We start from the raw sequence: 8149 nt of genomic DNA, 5'->3' as shown, positions 1-8149 counted from the left end.
ACATCCTAGAAACCTCTCAGCTGTGTTCTTCAAATTTCAGCCAAACTTTTGAGGTAAACCCTCTAATTTTCATTGATTTCATACTTAATTAACAAAGTTTAAACATGAAAAATTAGTTCTTGATTAGTTATAAACATGTTTAACCATCTAAAAACCATAAAAATAAAGTAAAACCAATTTTTGATGTTAAACATGTTTACCAACCAGGAACATATACTTTTTTGGTCAAAAACGCGGATTAGAACATGAATACAACGTTTTTACGGTTTGAAAGTTGGGTTTGAACCCAAAACCGAAACCCTAATTATCAAGGCTGTCACATGGATGATTTATGCTTGGTTTGATGTTATATGATATGTATATACACTGAGTTTGCAACCCGAGACCCGGAAAGTCGTTTAAGCTAGCAAAACTCATCGAAAACCGACAAGGTAAACCCGTAACACTCTTTTAAGGGCTGTTTAGTATTAGGTTGTGACGTGCTTATTTTTAGCTTGTTAAAATTTTCAGGGACATTAGGTATCATTTAAATGAGTCCCTGTTCAAATTTGGTAATTTTTCGATAAACGGAGAATATTTGGTGAATTTATTTCCGTTTATGAGCGTTTATTTGGGAAAAATAGCTAAACATATTGAAAAATTATGAAACTTGGTTTTGGATATTAATATTTGATGGTAAGATTACTGGTAAAGTTTTGGGATCATCGGAAATTCCTAAGTATGGTTTGTGCAATTATGATTTAACCGAATCTTAACAGTCGAAAAACGCACAAAAAGGCATTTTGTCAAAAACTGTAGGTTCTGGATATTTTTTAGGGGCTATGTAATAACATTGAGGCAATTTGTTAAAATTATTGGATTTTTCAGAGGTCGTTTGATATAAACGGGCCATTTATTACACGATTATAACCTATTAAATGAATTTTTATAAATAAATAATTAATCATAAAAACTTCTGAAAATATTTTTATAAAATTCTCCATATTTTAATGTATTTTTACAAAAATTTACATAATTTATATATAAGTACATATTTAGTTATGATTAATCAAAGATTTAAATTATAATTGTTTTAACGAAATCGGTAGTTTTGTGTTTAACGGACTGACTGGTATGTCAAAATGTCAAAAGTGGTCAAATGTCATATTTTTGAATGAAATTGATAAAAAGAACTTTTTACGAGAATTCCGGACAATTCGGGTGGATTGTACGTGTTTTGTATAATCAAACCCGTGTGAAAATGGAAACGAACCCTGCGATCAAACTAGATACCGAAACCTGAAAATTCTTTCATAAATCAAATCATTTTATCATTCAATATATTTACTTAAGTTTTTATGATCTTACCTATTCCCGAAACGCGTAAACGATCAACTTGGCTAGGCTCAGGAAACGGTGAAACTGAGCCAAATCCAGTTTTAATCATTTCATAGTATACAACGTCACAATCTAAGACTATGGTCATGTTCTGGGCCTAACAGCTATAACCAAACTAGGTATACAGCCCGATTTGGTTTAAACACTGTACTAGTATTAACAGTACGATACCGTTTATAGGAATCAGGCTATAAGCGAGGCACCTGACCTATTGATACATAATTTATGTGCGAACTATGATAAGGTGAGTTTCACGACCCCCCACTTTCTAAACTGTGTTACGAACTTTTGGGGTGGAAAGCATGTTTACATATACTTATATACTTGAAAAAGTGTGATGATGTGGATTATCTAAGTACTAACACTTGAAAGTCCCCACAAACACAAGTGATTAACTTCGTGCTGGTGACGTGTGGATAGTACTATCGGTTTTACAAACCCAACTGACAGAGCCAGTGGGGTATGCCGGAACATGTTAACCCAGTTGCACATTGACATTTAAACTTGTTATATACTGCTATGTGGTGTTAGACATAGTACATACTTGGAGCAAAGTGGCTGTTAAATGCCAACGAGAGTGCATGGGCAGGGGTGGCCATGTGTTTTAGCTCGTTTCGGTTTCACTTGTGGCTTAGTATAATACATCATACACATACATGTATACGTACACACTGTAAACTTTACGAACTCGTATACTGATTTCGTTGATACTCGTGAAACTTGAAACTCACCAACTAGACGTAGTTGACCCGTTTTAACATGCTTTTCAGGTAAAGCAAAGGTGGAATGATTTGCTTACGTTCTTGGTGTTAGGAATGAAGTTGAATAGCTGTGAATAGACGCAGATATATATAATATTGAATAAGAAGCTCGTAAACCGGTTATGTGATTCTCATCTAGTTTGTAAACATAGTACCAACCCATGTAATATGATGTAAATTAGTTTGTGAATTTCTTTATAAACAATGTTCTTGATACCAGTATTATCTGTTACATTCCCGTTTTACGCTTCCGCAACTACCTAGTCGGGGTGTGACAACTCCTCTTCCCGTGGGTCACAATTTATCACCGGTTGAATTGGAGGATACCGTTGATCCGACCCTCTATCGTGCTATGATTGGTTCATTAATGTATCTTACTGCTTCTCGACTCGACATAATATTTGCTGTTTGTTTATGTGCTAGGTACCAAGCTAGTCCCCGAGTGACTCACCTGGCAGCGGTCAAGCGTATTTTGCAATATCTTAGGGGAAATGTTATGGTACCCCAAGGATGATACTTTTGGTCTTACCCCTTATTCCGACTATGGAGGATGCAATATTAAATTCAAGTCTACCACAGTGGGATGTCAATTCTTAGGAAGCCGGCTTGTTTCCTGGAAGTGTAAGAAGCAGACAACATTCTCCACTTCAACCGCCGAAGTTGAATGTAACACCCCGTAACCGCAGCGGAAACGTACACGGGATGCAACAGACACATCTGATATCAACAGCATTGCTTATAAAGAAAATACCACTACATTAATTTATAATATATTACATTGTTGCGAGTTTCATTACTGTCTAGGTGTTGCACACATATTTTACCGATAAGACATTAATAAATTCATTACAAAACAAAGAGCAGCAAGCTTCCAACAGGTAGCACAGATAGTTAAGCAAACATCAATCAATCCAACTTGGGCATACCTAGAAAACATGTAAAGAAAACGGGTCAACTACGAATAGTTGGTGAGTTTCACTAATTTGAATAAGCACTGACAAATCATTTTAATAATCATTTATTAACAATATAATCATGCTGGGAACTATGTTACCCCAGAACATTTCACATAACTTTCTGGGAACTATGTTACCCCAGAACAATAAATACCCCTGGGAACTATGTTACCCCAGAACAATAACAACCCCTGGGAACTATGTTACCCCAGAACAACAATAACCCCTGGGAACTATGTTACCCCAGAATAATAATAGCCCCTGGGAACTATGTTACCCCAGAATAATAATAACCCCTGGGAACTATGTTACCCCAAAATAATAATAACCCCTGGGAACTATTTTACCCCAGAATAATAATAACCCCTGGGAACTATGTTACCCCAGAATAATATAACCCCTGGGAACTATGTTACCCCAGAATAATATAACCCCTGGGAACTATGTTACCCCAGAATAATATAACCCCTGGGAACTATGTTACCCCAGAACAATAACACATTATAAACATTTTATATATTCTATGCATCAGCCCATATATATATAAATGTACAAGTATTTCCATACGATCGGTATGTACTTAAATACTTTAAATAAGACATGTTTTCCGCCCCGGGAAAATATAATTAAAACAATTCATTAAAAGGGGCTCGTGAAAACTCACCTTGTTGTGAGTTGGTGAGTAATTTAAGGAACAGCTACGTGCCTGGATCTGTAATATAATATCTAGTCGTTACTATATAATTCCCATAACTTAAATACATATCAATCGGTACATCTGGGAACATTGTTAACCCAGTACTGTACTCGATTCGGGGACAATGTTAACCCCGTGACACTTCTAAGGACTCAGATTGACATTGCTTAGAGTTTGACAGTCAATTTAGTTAAGGTGATGAAATTATAGCTCGGTTTGACACCCCGTTTGGCCGTGGGGCCCGTTTCCGGTATTTCGGTGCCGGAAACGGTAAAATCAGGTAAAATTACCCAAATCATCCGAATTATTTTCGGATGATTTATTTTTACTTAATTTACTTAGATTTATGAAATAGTCTATTTTTAGAGTTTTCATGTACCAGTCAGCTCGCTTATGCGAACTTTGCCGGTTTACACGTTTTAAGCTTTAAAAACTTGTTTTTATGTTCTTTTTAGCACAAATAATTACCCGATTAGTCTCGGGTCTTGAAATTTTGCACAAAACTTAATTTGACAGTAAGGAATTTTGTATAAATTTTCCAGATTTATTTTCTTATATTTATATTTATTTATCTATTTTTAAATCTTATTAAAATACTAAATATATCAAAAATACCAAATCACTTTAGAAAAATCCCAAATTTTTCTGGGATGATCTTTATCATCCTCATAACTTTCTGGAATTTTCCCAGATTTATTTTCCTAAATTTACATTTATTTATCTATTTTTAATCTTGTTATAACACTAAATATATCAAAAATACCAAAACACTTTAGAAAAATCCCAAATTTTTCTGGGATGATCTTTATCATCCTCATAACTTTCTGGAATTTTCCCAGATTTATTTTCCTACATTTACATTTATTTATCTATTTTTAAATCTTGTTAAAACACTAAATATATCAAAAATACCAAAACACTTTAGAAAAATCCCAAATTTTTCTGGGATGATCTTTATCATCCTCACAACTTTCTGGAATTTTCCCAGATTTATTTTCCTACATTTACATTTATTTATCTATTTTTAAATCTTGTTAAAACACTAAATATATCAAAAATACCAAAACACTTTAGAAAAATCCCAAATTTTTCTGGGATGATCTTTATCATCCTCATAACTTTCTGGAATTTTTCCAGAATTTAAAACTTATTTTTCAAGCCATTTTCACCCAAAACCGAGCTAGAAAGCCCTAGAACTCGTTTCACCGAAAAGCCTACTTAGACTTTTCCAACTGAGCTCAAATTTTGTGGGTGACTTTTATATGTTATAAAAAGCTTATCTTAAATTTTCCGGAATTTTTCATCATGTTTTGCTATTTTTCACTATTTTTGGCCAAAACCGAGCATTAAATTCACCAAATATTCATCTTTTATCCAAAAATTACCAAAAATTCACAGATCTCATATTTTCATGTGTAGATCATCTCTGTGAAATTTCGTGACCCGACTCTAAGCACACGTAAATCTGTCCATTTTTTCATAATACACGAAAACCGAACTATTTTGTGTTTTCTAGCTTTAGATCGCAAGGATCTCGGTTTCTAGCCTTTGCTAGCCGCTAGATACAACACTTACAAGCACAATATCACTACACCAAGCAAGTTACACCAATAATCGAACCATTTCTTTCAAAGTGTCGGTTTTTAAGTAAAAACAAAGGTTTTAACCGTAGAAATCCATTCCCGACTCTTTTTACTCATTTCTTGGACCAAGATCCCTTGTATAACATGTATACATCTCTTGATCATGCAAGAGTCGGTTCCATCTCGGTTTTTCACCCATCTTTCACTTGGAAACTCATTTTAACAAGATTTTAACCGTAAAATTTTATTCTAAACACTTTTAACTCATTACTTGGATCAAGATCCTTTGTATAACTTGTATACATCCCTTGATCGTGCAAGGATTGGTTCCATCTCGGGTTTTCACCCATATGTCACTTGGAACCCTTTTGTTCTTGCAAAAATAACTCAAACTAAGTAAATAACATCAAAGATTATGCAATATAACATGCTTATACCTTCAAAATCTTGGTTTGGATCAAGGGTTTTTGGATGGTGTTGAAAGGATTGAGAGAGTTTGAGAGATTTGTGATAATAAAAAGAAAAAGAAAATGTGTGTGTATGCATAAAAGAGGGCCGGCCATATGTGGGGGTGTGGGGGGGGCCCACATCTCAAATATTGTCCACACATTTGGATTACACAATCCGGATAATGTTGTGGATAATCTGGTTCAGTTCGTTTCTCGTTTAAACTCGTAATTCGGCTTAAAACGAGCCTAAAATGGTTGTTTTTCGGGTTAAAATAAAATTTATATAAAACTGATTTAAAAACTTTAAAAACTTAACCCATGACATTAAAACATCATAAAATTAATAATTACGCATCTTTTTCGGCTTGATTGATCGTCTCTTGCTTGGTTTGGTGTTAAAGGTTTCGTTTATCGTACCGACGTACTAATAAATCGAAATCCTTTTTATGTGCTATAATTCACTTATCCCGAAGCATTAATACCTCGTAAATATCACTAAACATTATATACTTCGTCTATAATGTAATTCCCGATTCGTTCGGGTTTCAATAACCGATCAATGATTAATTGTAATTCCAATACGATTCACTATATAATTGAGTATGATTCATACTGTGAACCATATATATTCGTGTCAATGTGCTATAACTCATATAATCAGTATTAAATGACACGTAAATAGTATATTCCGGCTAGGGTATACCTGGATTTGCCGGAATCGTTACATTCTCCCCCCGTTATAAAAATTTCGTCCTCGAAATTTTACGCGACAACTACTTCCTTTTGAGGAAACAGATGGGGGTATTTCTTCCGAAATTCGTCCTTTCGTTCCCAAGTAAATTCTGGGCCTCGTTGCGAATTCCATCTAACTTTGACCAACGAGATCTTATTGTGTCTAAGTTGCTTGATCTTACCGTCCACTATTTCGATGGGCTCCTCTACGAAGTTGAGCCTATCACTTATTTGAGCACCCTCTAAGGGTAACACCGATGTCTCATCCACCAGACATCTTTTCAAATTCGACACATGAAACACGTTATGAACTGCACTTAGTTCCTCAGGCAGTTCTAGTCGGTAAGCTACCGGACCGATCTTTGCAGTAATAATGAATGGTCCAATATATCTAGGGGCCAACTTCCCCGCCTTTCCAAACCTGACCACTCCTTTCCAGGGTGATACTTTCAAATATACCTTTTCACCCTTCTCAAATGACAACGGTTTTCGACGGGTATCAGCATAACTCTTCTGCCGATCCCGCGCGGCTTTCAGGTTGTTCTTAATCTCAAGAATCTTGCTGGTCGTCTCCTGGACCAGATCCGATCTAATGATCTGCGGGTCTCCCACTTCAGACCAGCAAAGTGGTGATCGGCACTTTCGCCCATACAATGCTTCATAAGGTGCTGCCTTTATACTGCTATGGTAACTGTTATTATAGGAAAATTCAACGAGTGGGAGATGTTGATCCCAATTTCCCTTAAAGTCCAGTACGCAGGCACGAAGCAAATCCTCCAAAGTTTGAATGGTCCTCTCAGACTGACCATCGGTCTGAGGGTGGTAAGCTGTGCTTAGGTCAATACGTGTTCCCAATGCTTCTTGGACAGCTTGCCAAAGTTTGGAGGTGAAATGGCTATCTCTATCGGAGATGATCGAGATGGGGATGCCATGACGAGACACTATTTCATTTATATAAATTTGCGCAAGTCTCTCAGTGTTAAAAGTATTCCTAATTGGAATAAAATGTGCCGATTTGGTTAACCGATCCACGATTACCCAAATCGCATCATGACCTCGGGGTGTCTTGGGGAGATGTGTCACAAAATCCATTGTGATCTGTTCCCACTTCCATTCCGGAATTTCCGGCTGTTGTAGCATTCCCGAGGGTTTCTGGTGTTCCGCCTTAACTCTCGCACACGTCGTACACTTGCCGACGTATGTGGCTATATCCTTTTTCATACCTGGCCACCAGTAAAATTCTTTCACATCCTTGTACATTTTATCTGATCCCGGATGTATGGAATATTTCGATTTATGTGCTTCATCCATGATCAAATCACGAAGGTCATGGAGGGTCGGGATCCAAATCCGATTTTTGAAATAAAGAATTTCGTCCACACGCTGTTCGAAATTCTTCTCATTCCCGTAAAGTCCTTCTTTAACCAATTGGCCCTCTTTCAACGCCTCGCGTTGAGCGACTCGAATTAAACCTGAAAGGTTCGACTGGACTATCATCCCCAACGCTCGCACACGTAGTGGCTTGACTCGATCCTTTCTACTCAAGGCATCGGCTACAACGTTAGCCTTGCCGGGGTGATATCGTATGTCACAG

The sequence above is a fragment of the Bidens hawaiensis genome, unplaced genomic scaffold (genome assembly GCF_021521415.1).
Source record: "Bidens hawaiensis isolate Kalapana, Puna unplaced genomic scaffold, B.hawaiensis_p1.1 tig00000566_1, whole genome shotgun sequence".
NCBI classification, from domain to species: Eukaryota; Viridiplantae; Streptophyta; class Magnoliopsida; order Asterales; family Asteraceae; genus Bidens; species Bidens hawaiensis.
The sequence above is the reverse complement of the archived record's forward strand: the minus strand, read 5'-3'. Positions refer to the sequence as shown.